Here is an 18,033-nt window from a genome sequence, read left to right as displayed (position 1 = left end):
ACATGTAGCTAGTAATTACCATAGTAGAAAATATGGTTCAAGTGCACTACACGGTACCTGTGCTTGAAGTGGACCACACTGATCATGGAAATTCTAAATCAGAGTATCATCTATCTTATACACATTTATCTATTCACTAAAAATTTCATAGAAGTATACAATAATCATTTTTCACTCTTACTAACTTCAACTTTCTAGAACAGTTAAATTTAGCATTTTATACCTCAGAATTCCCTGCTGTCAGATTCTGACCAATACTTCCCTTTCACTGCCCTTATTATTTCTTTTCTACTTCTTGGTGTCTTTTTAAAATCTTCTCTCAACATTTTTAACTTAGACTCCCTTGCAGTTCTCACTTTATTCAGAGTTTGACTACTTGATGGTATCAGGTTGAAACCTGGTGAGAACTTTTCAGTTCTACCTTTCTGTTTGCACTTGACAATTTCAGAAGGGTGCATCACAGAAGAGAGCATCATCATCACCTGGCACTTGCTTAAAGTCTATAATTCCAGGTCCAAAACCAAATCCACAAATGAAGAACCAGCTTTTTTGTTTGTTTGCTTGATTGCATTTGTTTTTCGAGACAGGATTTCTTTGTAGCTTTGAAGTCTGTTCTGAAACTCACTCTGTAGACCAGGCTGGCCTCAGACATACAGAGATCCCCTTGTCCCTGCAAGGGACTAAAGGTTTGCACCACCATCACCCAGTGTTTTTTTTTAAAGACTTTGGGTGATTCATATTCACATTGAAATTTGAGGAACATTGGAGTTTAGATGTAATTCAATAATAAGTTGCTTTCCTACATATGTGGAAGCCTGACTTTGATTACCAACAGCACCAAGTAATATTGGATAAACATCTTGAGCTTAGATCTCGGGGGATATTATATTTATAATGCCTTTCCCTAGTGTTTTTTTGTAAAGGTTACCTTGTTAAATCCCTAAAAAGATGTACATATATAATTTCTTCTATGGAAACTCAATTGTGTCCCTGTTTTTCCCCAAAATAATGATACATAATTGTTTCCAGTTCCTCTTTACTCTTTATGTGTTATGGCATGCTTATAGCAACCATTGTACCAAAAATCAGTAAATGAAAAAAATTAAAGTCAATGTAGATAAATATGTGAAAATGCTTACATATTAATTGGTTTTCTTAAGTCTATTGACACCCCAAACTCTTTTTGGGATAAATGGTTATTAAATCAAAATGCAACTCTTTTGAAATTCTCCTGTGTTCTTACTTCCACACACAGTACTATTCCGCCCAACCCTGAATTTCTTCACTTGAAAATCAGCATGTTTTGATTTATTAAATGCTTCCATTATGAAAGTATCTGGTGATAAAGAGCATAATCATGACTAACAATTTGGAGTGAGTCTGTTTCCTTAGCTACTCTGCTAAATCTGTCCCATACTTTAAAATGTCATCTTCAACATAACATTTTATAAGGATTTTAGAACAAGCTGTGACATATTTTTAATCATCAATTACTGCTGGAACATTAAAAGAAAGGGTAGCAGAGAGCTTTCCTCTGATTTTCTCGCATATTAACTGTACTCAGAAATGATCAGTTATCTCTCATAATCCTGTTTTGATCATGGTTTATTATCTATTTTCTCCTAAATTTAGATGCTAAAATTATTATTTGCAAAGTTATAACATTATTCCATTCATTTTAACATAATATTTTATTAATTATTTAATAATTTCACACAATATATTTTGATTGCATCACCATCCTTCCTATGTCCTTACTCCTCTTATGTCCACCCCCACTTCCATACCGACTCACAACTTCATGTCCTCTTAGTTTTGTTGTTAATTTCTTTTATTTTTTAAGATTATAATGCAATTATATCATTTCTCCTTCCCTTTTGCCCCTCCAAACCCTCTCATATCCCCATCCTCACTCTCTTTCAAATTTGAGGCCTATTTTTCATTGTTTCTGCATATATATCGATACACACATACAACATGCACACACACACATATGTGTATACAACCTGTTCATTATGTCATCTGAATGTATGAATGTATATTCTCAGGGCTGACCATTTAGTATTGGAAATTGGTGTGCTCTTCCTTGGGGAAGACTACTTCTGCTCTTGGCATTCATTATTTGCCTATAGTTCTTTGTGTAGGATTGAGACATCATTTTAATGGGGTAATGACAACTTCATTCACCTGTTTATTTGTCTTTGATTAGTATCAATAAGCTTTTTTGTCACAGTGACAAATACCCAATAAATAAAGGGAAAAGGATTTAGTTTGGCCTAGTTTCAGTCCAGGCAAACTTGTTTCATGTTCCCAGGCCTGTAATATATAGTAGTACATCATGGCAGAAGAATGTGATAGAGTAGAAATGATCAAGTCGTGGACAATGGAAACAGAGACACAGAAAGAGTATTTGTCTATAGGGATTTTCCCCTTCCATTCCATCGTGGCTTCTAAGCTATTGCATAGTGTCAACCATATTTGGTACAGGTGTTTCTGATTTTCTCTTTAGTTAACCCTCTCAAAAATCACCTTTGTAGACACACCCACGGGAATCCTTTATTATCCCCCAGGTGTTTCCCAATCTGTAGAGATAAAGATTAAGCATGCAAATGAGTTTTATATGCCTTGCTTGTTTTGTCTGTTGTGAGAGCAAAAGAAAACTATTGGTCAGACTGAAAAGCTACCTTCAGTAGAATGGGTTATATATGCTGGAAGAAAACATTGCTCCCTTAATTAGGATTTTATTGCTGCGAAGAGACACCATGATCAAGGCAACTCTTATAAAGGAAAACACTTGTGGCTGGCTTACCATTCAGAAATTTAGTCCATTATCATCATCATGGTAAAAGATATGGCAGTGAGCAAGCAGACAGCTTGCTTGAGAGACAGCTGAGAGTTCAACATCTGGATCCACAGGCAGCACTAACAGTGACACATTGGCCAGGTTTGAGTATTTGAGACTTCAAGGCCCAGGTCCAGTGACACATTTCCTCCAACAATACCACACCTACTCCAATAAGTCCACACTTCCTAGTAGTGCCACTCCCTTTGGGCCTATGGGAGTCATTTTTTTCAAAACACAACTATCGCCAAAACTGAATTCCCCCCACCTCATTCTTTTGATCCTGTATAGAAAAATTGAAGCCTTTTTTAATGAGACTATGGAAAAGAAAACTTCTTTCCTGAAATTTTAAATTTTGATTCAATAACATCAGCAGCTAAAATACAGCATTGTTCTCTAAATTCTGAGAGGAAAAATGAGCAGATGAAAGGCCGTGAACTTTAATTCTCTACTCAGCAGTGTCTCAGCCCATTTTTTGTTGCTCTAATTGCATATCAAAGATTAGGTAATTGATAAATAAAATAAATAGATTTGACCTCACAGTTACAGGCTTGGAAAGTTCAAGATTCAGAAGATTCATCTGCAAAAGTCCTAATTTCTGTTAGGTCCTCCTATGGCAAAACAGTACATCTTAAGGTGAGAGAGCAAGTAACGTAGAGAGCTTATTTTTATAACAAAGCCACTTTCTCAGTATTTGTGAACCCCCAATCTATGAATTCAATTTGCAACACATGAAATTTGTGGGATATACAATTTTAGGAGAAAAGTAAAGCTTATTTTACTTCACCACTAACAAAAAAGAAAGTATCCCCTGATAATGTTAAAATACAAATTTCTAACAATCTCTAACAATTCCATTTTAATAATTTTTGGTAAGTCTTCATGAAGATGGTCAATGGGACTGAGTTTCTGGGAACCTAACAGAAGCCCTTTGAGGAAACATTTTTGGTCAAACTACTAAATTAATAAAAAAATGAAAAGGGGAGTAAAAAAATAAAACAAAAATGCTAAGAGAGTATCAGGCATTGAAGACATGATAGAAGAGAGAAACATTACTAACAGGTTACAACTAAAAAGATTCTGCTACAAAACATCCAGGAATTCTGGGACATTGTGAGATGAACAAATCTATGTATAATTGGAATAGAGGAAGGAGAAGAAACTCGGGTCCAAGGCAGAGAAATTATTTTCAACAAAATCATAGAAAAAAATTTCCCTAACCTAAAAATGGATATACCTATCAGTGTGCAAGAAGTATAAGAAAACCAAATAGATTGAACAAGTAAAGAAATTCTCCTCAGTACACAGTAAACAAAACACTAAGTATACAGAACAAACAAAGAATGTTTAAAAAGCTGCAAGGGGAAATGACCAAGTAACATACAAAGGCAAGTAAAATAGAAGAATAATACTTGATTTTCAGTGGAGACTCTGAAAGCCAGAAGGACCTGAACAGACATACTAAAACTCTAAGAACATAGATGTCAGCCCAGATGAAAATACCTAATAAAACTTTCAATCACAAGAGATGGAGAAAATAAGATTTTCCATTATAAAATCAAATTTATACAATATCTGTCTACATATCCAGCCCTAAAAGATGCTAGAAAGAAAGCTCCAACCTAAAGAGAGTAAGCACACCCAAGAAAACACAGACTAAATATTCCCAGACCAGCAAATCAAAAGAGGTATACACACATACACCACCACCACAACAACCATACCACCACCAATAACAACAGCAACAACAACAACAAAATCGCAGGAGTCAACAAACACTGCTCATTGATGACTCAACATCAATGGTCTCAAAACTTCAATAAAAAGACACAGACTTACAGAAAGAATGTGAAACAGGGACAGATAAGCAATTTAAACAGTCCTATAGCCCCTAGTGAAATAGAAGCAGTCATTAGAAGTTTCCCAAACAAAATAAAGGGGAAAAACTTTTACCAACTACATAGCCTATAGAGGAATAAGGACCAAAATACATAAATGACACAAAATACACTGAGAAAACAAGATATCAAGAAAACAAATTGCCCAATTTAAAAACATGGCAATGATCTAAATAGAGAATTCTCGATAGAAGAAACTTGAATGGTTGAGAAACACTTAAATGTTTAATATCCTTAGCCATCACGGAAATGCACATCAAAACTACTTTGAAATTTTCATCTTAGACTGGCCAAGGTGGCTAAGATCAAGATGATAATCTGCTAGCAAGGATGTGCAGCATGGGAAATACCCACCCATTGCTGGTGGAAGGGCAATCTTCTACAGGCACTATGGAAATTAGTGTGACAGATCCTCAGGATGAGAGGACTCAATCTATCTGAAGACTCAGTTATACCGCTCTTGGTCAAATATCCAAAGGTCACTTCATACTACACAGAGACACTTGCTCAAACATTTTCCTCGATGCTCTATTTATAATAGCTTCAAATGGGAAACAATCTAGATGTCTCTCAATAGAAGAATGGATAAATAGACTTAGATATGTTTACAAAATAAAGTATTGCTCAGCCTTCTAAAAATGAAATCATGAAATTATCACATAAGTAGATGGAACAAGAAAAAATCATCCTGAGTGAGGTATTGCAGACCCAGAAAGACAATATGGTATATTTTTGTTTATATGTGAATATTGGCTATTAAATCAATCAACCTATAGTCCATAGAACCACAGAGATCATGCATAAAGTAAGGGACTAAAGTGGAAGAGATAGAACTCTCTAGGAAAGGGAACTAGAATAGATAGTTAAGAATGAATTTGTGGGGAGGGTGGAATGGAAGTATCAGGAGGGGAGGAGGAAGAAAGAAGGGGAGGAGGGAGAGATAGATAAAATTAAGGACCATTTGACAGGTCCTGTGGAAACCTGACACTGTAGAATCTAATTCAGAAGCTAGTTCTAAAGAGCATTCACTTGCAAATGAAAATTTAGTTTCCTCCATGGAGTCTCACTGAGGGAACATATTACACCTAAGGATAAGCTGCATACCCAATAGTATATGGCCAGCATCAAATGAGCTCAACAGCATCTTTGGCGGTACATTGTCTCATAATGTAGAGTCAGGGTTTATTAAATTTTTATTGCAGCTTTTACTTTTACTTTATATTTTCCTCTTTTACCCTTCAGATCATTTGGGTTTATATTATGGCTTTTAGTTTAGTGTTTTATTTGTTTTTAATGGGATTTCTAAGTGTATGAATGGATGGATCTCTGCATTTATGCTTCTTGTGTCTTTTCTTCTGCTCTTTTCCTTCTGTTTGTTTTCTTTGCCTGATCCCTATATTTTAGTTTTTGTTTTATGTTATACCATACTATATTATATTGTATTGTATTATTATCCCTTAAAAGCCTGTTTGTTTTCTAATGATAGACAGAAATGGAGTGGATTGAGATGAGAGGGAATGGGAGAAGAAACTTAGCTATGTAGAGAGAGCGGAAACTGTAATTAGGATATATTATATGAGAAAAATCCAATAAAATAAAAAAAGACAAATTTAAAAAAAGAGAAAGCACGGAACACTCAGGGAACATTCACACAATGCCTAACCTGTTGTAAGTACTATACCATACGTTTTCTCACTTTACTTTTTGAAATATGGTGAGGGTAAATATGGAAACAGGAACTTAAAAAGTGTCACTGAGTGAAGGAGATTTATGAAATGAGGTTAGAAAAATAAGTTAGAGGGACCTCTCAGTGTCACAAATACTAAACTCACGGCTTTTTCATTGTCCCGTCAAGCAACAAGAGCCATGCATGTGCCATAATACAACCTACCAGTAAGTAATGATAACAAAAGTAGTGATGGCTAAGTTGTTTGGTAGAGAATGAGAAGAAAAAAGAGTAAGCAATGACCTATGTAGGATGTTCTTACTCTACCACAGACTTGAATGAACCTGACATCCTTAAAAATTAAAAGAAACTCTAAGAGTAAGTGTGAGATAATATGTGATGATTGTTCAGACTAGCAAACACTCAGCACCAACGCCAAGAAGATCCAGGCATCACCTCTCCCTCAACATGTCCATATTACTCATCTTTTTATGTCTGGGTCCCTTATCTACCATTCAGCAGTAAGCAAATCGAATATTCTGGGAACATTTGGGCAAAAGAGCGAGAGACGATCCTAAATCTACATGGAGAAATATAATCTAGTTTTTAGTCATCCCACATAACCCTGTTCATGGGGTTGAAACTTGTCCAAATTGTAAGGAGTCTGTATTTGCAAAGCTCTAAAAGGAATCTACACACTCAGTATAGTCCTCAAATGGGTATCCTGACAGATGAAAGATTTTATCAGAAAGAGTCACACCTCAGCAGTCAACATGGCCCAGGATAACAGAATCCCTTAGACACAGTCCAATAGCAGAAACACAGCACTCCAACCAGCAAGATGATCAGCTGCCTCTTCACATTGTATCAAAAAAAAAAAAAACCCTAGCAGATAGCTGGTTGCCGTAAATAGACTAGCTCACCTGCTTTCATAAGCCATATATAAGAATGTGAGGAACTAAAATGCACAAGCTTACAAAAGCTTCAGAGTTCAGCAGCTGCTTACAATATACTAATGTAAACGGGAGTTTCTAAGGAAGAAATCTTGAATTCTATAAGTACTGACAAAGATTTCCCCTACTGTTTCTCCTTATCAGTACTGTACTCCCAGATCCTTACTCAAATATAAATACTGCTGTGGAAAGTTGAAAAGACTTAGAGCATAATATACCATTTGCTGGCCTGATACCTTTCCAGAAACTTCTTTGCTTTGTCCTTAGGAAAGCGGAATTGATTATGTCGTGTCGTGCCTTGTTTTTTTGTTTTTGTTTTTTTTTTCTATATGAAGATTGTGTGTATTTTTTGCCAAGGCTCTTCATGATGAGCCTTCAGACTTTTCTTTTTGGGAAGGTCCTTGTGTAGTATATATCATCACTTATATTTCCATAATTTGACAGAGAATTTCATCAATGTGCTTCCCCATTCAGTCACTCTAAGCATCAAGATATAGATGTAAGAACAGGGGAATATATTAAACTCACCTGTATGCCATCAGCCAGTGAAATTCACAGAGAAAGTCTAAGTTTGTCCATTTAAATCCAATGGCATGGGGTTTTGAGTCTACTTCATGTTCTGGCTTTGTGGGAGCCTAGCCAGTTTGGATGTTCACCTTCCTAGACATGGACGGAGGGGGGAGGACCTTGGACTTTCCACAGGGCAGGGAACCCTGACTGCTTTTTGGACTGGAGAGGGTGGGGAAGAGGAGTGGGGGGAGGGGAAGAAGGGTGGAAGGAGGGGGAGGGAAATGGGAGGCTGGGAGGAGGCGGAAACTTTTTTCCTTTTCTCAATAAAAAAAAATCTATATCAAAATAAATAAATAAATCCAAACCTCACAGAAGTAAAAGTTTTTGCTGACTTTCAGAATATAAAACCAGTGAGAAATTGAACCCAACAAAACAGAAGGATACAAATAATAGGGAGAATCATTCATAATGTTAGAATGGTAAATGTCTGTTTGAACAAGACCTAATAGCACAGAGATAGGAAAGCAAAATTCAAATATTGTATCTGATTTTAAAGTATCTGCACAGGAGAAGAAAGGACAAAGCAACAACCTAGAGTGGTAGCATTTGTAAATCACACATCTGACAAGGTCTTAGCTAGAATATATAAGGAATATTTAAAAAGAAAATAATTTATTTAAATATTGACAGTATATACCCTGGCTATTCTTTAGTGAAATGTTATTCAATGCAGTTAAATTTTACCTTTTATTAAAGATGGGAAAATCTAAATAAACACCTCTTTTTACCCAAAAGCCTAAATGTGGCACTAGGGACTCAGTTTTGTTCCCAACACACACGTGGCAGCTTACAACCATCTATAGCTCTACTTTCAGAGGATCGGACAGTCTCTTCTGGCCTCCACAAGCACCAGACATGCATGTAGTGCACTTGACTGCTGCAGGTATTTATAGACAAATAAAAAATAAAAATAAATAAGTTGTTTTTAAAATTGCAAAGATAACAAGTGCTGTTGAGGATACAAAGAACAGGAAAAACTTATATACTCTTGAAGGTAATGCACAGTCATTGTGGAACACAGTACAGGGATTCCTGAGAATTAAAAAGTACTATAACATGATCTAGCAATCTCACTCTTCGAAACATAGTGGAAGGAAATAAAGTCAGTATGTTGAAAAGGCAACCACTTCCAGGCTCTTAGTGTCACAATATTTACAACACGCAAAAATAAAATTAGCCTAAGCATCCATCAACTAGTGAAAGATATAGACAACATAGTATGCAGAACTAGTGGATTACTATTCAGTCTTAAAACTTGACATCTTGGTTGGAGATGTACCTCAATGGTAGATTGCTTACCAGCCAAGAAAGGCCCTGGGCTCAATGCGTATCACCACAAGAAAAATAAATACAGGAATAGGGAGAAGGAAAAAAGATGTCTATAAAATTCATAAGAAATCATATAATTATTTACCTAAATTTATATACATTTAAGTCTATGTTTATACACATACATACATAGTTTAAATGAAATTATTCAACTCGCACTGACAATGCTCCCCTCAAGAGCCACAGACTATCTGACAAAATCCCCAATACCAGGCATGAGAAATCCCCTTCAACTTGTTGGTCAAGAGTTGTTTAAGAGACTCCCAAAATAATAGAGGCATTGCTATTGTACTTCGTTGCCCCTCAGAGGCTGAAGGTAAGTCTGTGTTGTTGAAGACACCATGCCGATTAGAAAGAAAAGAATCACAGAACCCAACCTGGATCTGACCTAAAAGCCTCCTTCATTAAGACCATAAGGTTCTATGTAAGGGAAACAACTAATAATCCTACACAGATGTAATACCTATAGGCTAAACGGCTGACCAGCATGGCACTACAACCCTAAGGGTACAATGTTGGCAATAACCAACAGCATGGAAGTGACATCGAGGTCCACCCAACAAGAAACTAATGCCTGGTACTGGAAACCTGCTCAAGATCTCAGGGCTAGTGAAGCGTGTATCTGAGACTCTATCACCACCACTTTATTAAAACAGAATAAATCCTAACTGCATTCTAAAGATTTATACTTATATCCACAGATAATTATTGATTTTGAAATAATTTATTTCAATAAAATTCAAAATTATATATTTTGAAATAATGTATTTCAAAAAATATAACTGCTCAAGATGTAGGGAACAACTAATTGTGGGGTATACAGACTCAAGTGGTACATCTACAACACAAGTGCCCATCTAAAACTCAGGAACATTACAGAAGATACATCAAAACATTTTAAGAGCCAGAAGACAAGAAAATTGGCTATGAGAATATATAACCTAGAAATGACAAAGAAGCTTCACAAATGATACCTCAACCACTATAGCTACCTGAATAAGACCTAAACAAGAACAGCACAAATACACACACACACACACACACACACACACACACACACACACACACACACACATAAAACAAGGAAAAAGAGACCACAGTTTTGAGGAAATCAAGGAGGGTTACATGGAAAGGATTAGTGGGGGGAAAAACAAATGATATTGTTACATTTTAATTTTTAAAAAGTTTTGAAAATAGTATTAATATTTGTGACAACATGAGATCCTTAAGGGAAAGAAAGTAAGTCAAGCACAAAACAAAAAGTTTTTCACATGATCTACCTTATATGAGAAATTATCTAATGAATGTTGAGAGAAGAATAGTATTACCAAAGACTAGAGATTCAATCCTTCCTGTTTTCACTAATTGTTATTTCATGTTCTTAAATATAACCCGTTCAGTCTTGTATGTGTGTTTTCCAGGGTGGCCTTTGGCACTGGGCAAACAATTGGTGTGCTCTTCCCTGGGGAAGACCACTTCTACACTTCTGATTTTCCTAAGTTGCCTATAGTTCTTTTGATATTGGCATAAAAACAAATACATGGACCAATGGAATCAAATTAAAGACCCTGACATCATTAATACACACCTACGATAAATAATATGTATATATATATATATGCATGTGTGTGTGTAATTTTACTGGTTTTGTTCCTTTAGAGAACCCAGACTAATAAATTACCCAAACAATGATGGGCAAAGGAGACTTCTGATACTGAAGAGACAATCGTTAACTCTGGGCAATGCAGACCCACACTCTCCAGAATGTAAAAAAATGGAAGTTCAGACCTTATTGCAAAGCTAGCAACGCAAAACCTATGAAGACCAAAATAAACAACAAAACAAAGCCTGTCCTGGTCCTAGAAGATACCTCTCATGTGTTAGCACATGAGTCTGTGACAATCTGTAACAACAGAAAAATGGACTTAGAAAAGTACAATATACTTAAGACTAATGGAGCATCTACCACACATCTAGAAAAGTTGCATAAGTGTTAGTGGAGAAGTTTCTAAAGTATGTGCTTTAAGTATTCATCCATTGAATGAGAGGCTATGCTTTTGTGATGAGTGCACGCTGTGTCAGCCTTTAGCAAACATGTACCTTCCTTGCTCCATTTTCATCATACTTCTAGCTTTAGTTAATGCCACAAAAGCTAAAAATAAAACTTTCATGTAATGCAGATATATCACCTTTTGGCTTATATGCTTGAGAATCTACATGGTCCTGCAGAGATACCTGCACTTTCATGTTCACCGAGGTTCCAGTCTTAATAGTTTCCCATAATGATCCTTCTGAAAAATTTCCTTCTAATTACCACAGTTTATATCGGTATATTATTGCTGCACCTGATTTTCATCACAGAAGCATCTCACTGTAGTGGATAGTAGTTAATGGAAAAAACAATGCATAACTGGCCAAAGTGCTGAGTAAGAGTTGGTGGAGCCAATGGAATAGCTATATTAGCCCGCATAAGGCTTAGAGAATATCTTAGCAGTAGGGCCAGAAAGAATGTTAGAATCAGGGGATCTGGCGATCTGCAGTAAAAAGACATATCCTAGACATGGTATTGTTGGTGCACTCTTGAACTCACTGCAGCTGTGATTATCTGCACATGTGCTGCATATGCCTGGACCATTCAACATTTCATCCTGAAGCCCCACCCACTGTATTGGTAGTTAACAGTTGTCAGAAAAGTGCGTGTGTAATACTCTCAGTGGTATAGCCACTGATAATCTGCTACTGTTCCAATAATGTTCTTCCAGCTACACTTATATCAACAAATTTTAAGTAAGTTCAGTGGGTCACACTTGCATTTCTCATATTGATAACTGTCATTTCTGTAGACCATTTATGAATCAGATTTTTGTTTTCTTGATGCAATTTGAGTTGTTTTATTATTATCCTGTGTATGTCTATTTTGTCTACATGCACGTGTGTGTATGATTTGTGTTCTTTGTGTCTATGGAGATCCAAAGAGAGCATCAGAACCCATAGAACTGGAGTTACAGATGGCAGATGGTAATGAATCACCATGTGGTTGTTTGGATCCTCTGAAGGGCAACAAATGTGACAACAAACGTGATTCTACTGAGCCATCTCTCCCATTGATGTTTTTAAAGCTCTTTGTATATTGTAGAAACTGATCTGCCAGATCTGACAAAAGTTTTATCCCATTTTATAGACTGTCTCTCTACAGAATGGTCTCCTTTACAGTGCCCAAGTCTTTAGCTTCATGATATTCCACTTGTTGATGGTTGGCACTATTTCCTAAGCAACTAGAGTCCGTTGAATAGTTCCAAGGCAATGGCCATGGAGATGGCCTTGGCTGAACCAAATGGATAACAAAACCCTCTTAATTCGAACAGTGAAACTGATATAGTTAAGGAAGAGTTGTTGCAAGTGAAAGGGAAGTAGAAAAGGAGGAAGGGAAGAGAATTTGAAATTATTTAATAGCAACATCAATAAATAAAAATTTCAGGGGCTAGTGAGAAAGATAGCTCAGGGGCAGATAAGTGTTTTATAGAGGACCTGAGCTTGTTTCCTAGAACCCATGTCAGAGAGATCACAATTGATCTCTTCTGGACTCCCCAGTGCATACATATACAAAAAAATTAATAAAAATAAAACTAAAAATCAATCATCATTGCATAGCCAAAAATCCTTTTAACTACTTTGCATCTTGTTTTTTTTAAAAATCAGCATTAAATCACATGGAAACACACATATACACACACAAATGTAAATTTTCTCTTATGAATGGGTTATCTACCACTATGACTCCTAAAGAGACTTTTCCTCCAAGAAATCAGGAGAAAAAGTTAGATTAAGAGATATTAGATAATAGTAGAGGATAGCTAAAGGATAGATGACAGAAATCTAGAAGAAAGAGATAGGATAGCTAGCAGATAGATGATAGATGAGCTAAATACAGGACAACTGACAGAGAGATTCGATAGAGACACAGGATAGCGAGAGGATAGGTCATAGGAAAATATAAGATAGACATTGATATTGAGAACAGGTGATAGAGAGCTAAAGGAAAAATGATGCATGGATGGTTGGCAGAGAAAAACTAGAGGGTAGAAGACAGATAGATGGAAGACAGACAAAGGAAAGATGAAAAGAGATCACAGAAACAGGAAAGCTAGAACTTAGCTTAACCACAAATGGAAGATAAATAAACGGTAGCTAAAGGTAAATGCTACATGGATAGTAGACACAACAGCTAAAGGATAGGTGGGAGAGGGATATCAGACAGGCACAAGTTAGCTGGAGGATAAGGGACAGACAGAGGAAAAAGAGACACAGTATAACTAGTTATAGATAAGAGAGAGATAAAAGTTAGCTAGAGGATAATAATACATGGATAGTACAGGAACAGGATAGCTAAAGAAGAGATGATCTAGATGGAAGAAAGACAGCACAACTGTGGATAGATAATATATAAGTTGAGAACAGAAACAAAAATAGCTAAAGAATTAAAAACAGATAGATGGAAGATGACAAAGAAAAGATGTAAATAGATGAAAAATTGACATTCAGTAGTTAGAAGTTTGATGAGAGATAGAAGATAGGTAGTTAAAGGATAACAATACATAGATAGTTAACAGAATAACTAGAGGATAGAAGACAGAAGATAAATGTAGGATAGGTAAAGAAAATATGATAAGAATTAGATGTAATATAGACACAGGATTGCTAGGTGTTAGATGATAAATTGAAGAGAGATAAAGTGTAGCCAAATGATAAATAGTACATGGATGGTTGGCAGACATAGGAAAGATAGTTGACAGATGATAGAGACACACAAGATAGAGAGAGGATGGATGATAAATGGAAAACAGACATTAGATAGATAGAGGATTGATGATAGGCAAGTAACAGAGACATATAGGGTAGACAGAGGATAAATGATACATAAATGGTATAGGGATACAGGAAAGCTAATGGATAGGTGGTAGATGGATGGCAGACAGGTACAGGAGAGCTAGAAGATAGATGATAGACAAAAAACAGACATGGAATAGCTAGAGGATTAGTGATAGAGCAATAATTGAGAGATCCAGGAGAGTTGGAGGATGAGCAATACATGGATGATACAAAGAAACAAAAATAGCTAGAGTATAAATAATGATAGATGCAAGACCAGAGTAGGATAGCTGGAGGTCAGAAGACAGATAAGTGGAAGCTGATATATGATAACTACAAGATTGCTGGCAGATAACATACATCATCTACCCTCTAACTCTCTGGTGGTTACTGTCTATGTTTCATCTATCTTCTAGCAATGTTGTGTATCTTCCTTCCATCTATCATTCTTACACCTTCTAGCCATCCTGTCCAACATACATCTGTTTCTTGTGTATCATGTAGTTCTACTGTATTTGCCTTGCATCTAGATACCCTGTGTTTTTCATTGATCTATATCACTTATTTTTACCAGTCTATCTTTAATCTATACTGTAGTTATCATTACCTATCTACCACCTAAAATCTATTCTCCACTTCCAGTTTATTATCTTCAAACTATCCATCATATATCCTCTAAACATTTTATGTCTATCTTCCATCTATTATCTATCTTCTAGATACCTTGTGTCTATTCCCCATCTATATCTTTCTTCTACCTATCATGTGTCTAACTTCCAAGCACCAATTATCCCAAAGTTCTCCTATTATCTTCCACCTATCAGTCATTTCTTCTTTAGACAGTCCATGTCTGTCTTCAATATATCTGCTGTCTATCCTCTAGAAATATGGTGGCTGCCTTCTATTCAACTTCTAAAATGTTTAAGTATTTCAAAATTTCTGTTTCTTCAAATCATTTTAAAAATGCTGCTATAGAACTGTCTCCTCTAATTACAGAGTGATATATTGAGCACCTATATTGTGTATTCAAGGTCAATCCAGTACACCTTATAAGTATGTAAAATTATATCAGATGCTAAATGCCTGAAGCCTGAGGTTCTTTGGGTTCTTATTCCTAATTATTGTGCTGAATTTTATATTTGGGTCTGGATTTCTTATGAATAAATTATTTGGCAAATACATAATTAAAGAACATTAATATTCGGTCTTACTTTGACGTAGACTAGAATCTAAGCGAAATTTGTCTATGAACAAGAATGTTCAATGGAAATGCCAGCACTCCAAAAGCTGTAGTTGACCAATATGCAAGAAATTCTGCAATGGACAGATATTTGGAACTAATTTCCGTAAAAAATCAGTGGCTAGATTTTTTGACACCATGACTTTTGGCACTCAGTTGATTATTTCCTTAGGTTTACAAAAGGTGTTTAGTTTTATGAGGTCCTTCTTGTCAGTTGTTGTTCTTAATTCCTGGGCAAACAGAATCTTATTTACAAAGTCCTTTCCTATACCTATATCCTGTTTTGTAATGCCTAGTTTTCTTCCAGAAGTTTCATCATTTCAGGATTCACATTAAGGTATTTGATCAATTTGGAGTTGATTTTTGTGCAAGGTGCTAGATACAGGTCTACTTTCATTCTTCTACTTGTTGACAATCAGTCTTTGCTGCACCATTTGTTGAAAATGTTGTTTTGTCTACAGTATGATATTATTGTATCCCTGCAATATGTTTTGCAATCTGGGATGATAGTCCCTCTAGCATTGTTCATTTTGCTCAGGATTACTACCTGGGGGGCTTTTTTGATTCCAGGTGAATTTTACGGAATTTTAACTGAGGAGATGCAGAAGAAAATACAGAAAGAGAGAGACTGCCCAAAACAATGTAAGTATTGCTTTTGCCATTGCTTGTCTCCTAAACATAAAATTAAGACTTGTGTTGATGAAGACACAACATGCTTTGAACACAGGACCTGGAGGAATCAAGCTGAATCAGACCTAAATATCTTCTACCTTTCATAGTACCAGAAGAGTGTAATCTGCCAAGGAAAGAAAACAACCAACAGTCTTACTTAGTTACACAGTCTAAGAACCAGGACAAAATATCCACTATGGTTCAATAGTGGCACTTTTTTCATGATGATAGATAGTAGTTGAACTCAAGGCATGTATGATACCTGGTTCTGCAAACCTAGCCAACCACATATGACTAGTTTGGCCATGGATCCTAAAGAAGAACACATTAAATTAGTAGAATTTCTAACTGTATTCTAAATATTTATCATTATTCTCAAAGAGTAGTATAGTGCTTACCTTTCATCAAAGACTCTTCTTTTTGCCACACACTTTTGGAGACTATTACAGAAAGCTGTACTGAGAAAAATGCAGAGAAAAAGTGACCATGCAGTGTCTGTCCCATTTGATAAACTACAACATAACTCCAAATCTAGACCAAGAAATCTGCAGTAAAAACGTGTCTTATAGATATGGCAGGGAATGTACATCCATGATATCTCAACAATATGGCTACTTACCCCAAGATGTGAGCAATGACCCATCAACTGATATGCCAGGCTAGCATAATCCTTTTAGAAAGTGTTTCAGGAACAATTGAATATAAATTTGGAAAATAGAAATGTCATCATTTCTACTGTTTACACATAAAATTAACACAAAATCACGCATAGACCTAACTATAAAAGTTAAAAGTATAAATTCTTTAAAGAAAATGTTGCATTTTGTGATCTAGGGTTAAATAATTATTGTTTTAGAAACCATAGCAAAACACAATTATTGAAAAGAAAACTGATAGATTTGACTTCAAATTTAAGACTTCTATTCTTGAAAAGATAATAAAAAAATTAAAAGATAATTTATAAAGTAATATTGTATGACCCAGATTTTAAAATAAAATAGATTATCCTGGGATGTTATTAAGAATATCTGAAGGACTTTAACCATTCAATAACAAGGAAATACAATTTAATATGGAAAATGCTGGAACAAACACTTCCACAAAAAAAAGATGGCCAACAGAAATAACACTGAAAGATGCTTAATATTATTATTTTTAGGGAAAAGAAATATAAAACTATAAGATAACAGTGCATCCCTGCCAGAAAAATAAGAAAACGCTAAAGAGAATATGAAAATGTCAAGTGCCAACAAAGACGTGGAGTATCTCACAATCTCACACTGCTGTTGGAATGGAAAATGGTAGCAGACACGCTTTGAAAACAGCTTCTCAATTCCTTAAAACCTTAGGCACTTACCATATTACTTAGAACACCACTTCAAAGTAACTTAAGAATCCAACTTCAAAGTATTTACTAGCATAAAATGAAAACTATATTCACTAAAAGGCTCAATGCACTATTTTAACATGACTTGACTTCTAAACAACAAAAAATGGAAAGAAAGTCAATGTCTGTCCTTCATCTAGTAAAGGGACTATATATATTTGAGTAGAGAAGGGAAATTATGGGGAAATAAAATAATGACAATGATTTACAAATTATATAAAGTGGAAAGATCCAGAAAAATACTAAGATATTGTATATTTCTATTTTTAAAAATAGTTTTGCTAATCATTTGAATTTAGATAAGTTGATCATATTCACCACTGTCTCTTGCAAATCCTTCCAGACCCATGTCCCTTTCTTTACCCATTCATCTTTTCTTATTTTTCTTTTTTCTTTTTAACTTATCCTGTCTGATTTGCACTGTTCTTATACTTTTGAGTATATGGTCATTCCCTAGAATGTAGTGGATATACCATGGACCAAACCCTTAAACAAAAGTGACTCTCCCTTTAATAAAAGGTACCAATTAGCCATACATCCTTAATTAGGTGTGGGAATCCTGCCCACCTCTTCCCTCCATGGTGGAATTCTAATGGACTTGATTTTG

This window comes from Microtus pennsylvanicus, chromosome X (assembly GCF_037038515.1).
Source record: "Microtus pennsylvanicus isolate mMicPen1 chromosome X, mMicPen1.hap1, whole genome shotgun sequence".
NCBI lineage: Eukaryota > Metazoa > Chordata > Mammalia > Rodentia > Cricetidae > Microtus > Microtus pennsylvanicus.
The sequence above is the reverse complement of the archived record's forward strand: the minus strand, read 5'-3'. Positions refer to the sequence as shown.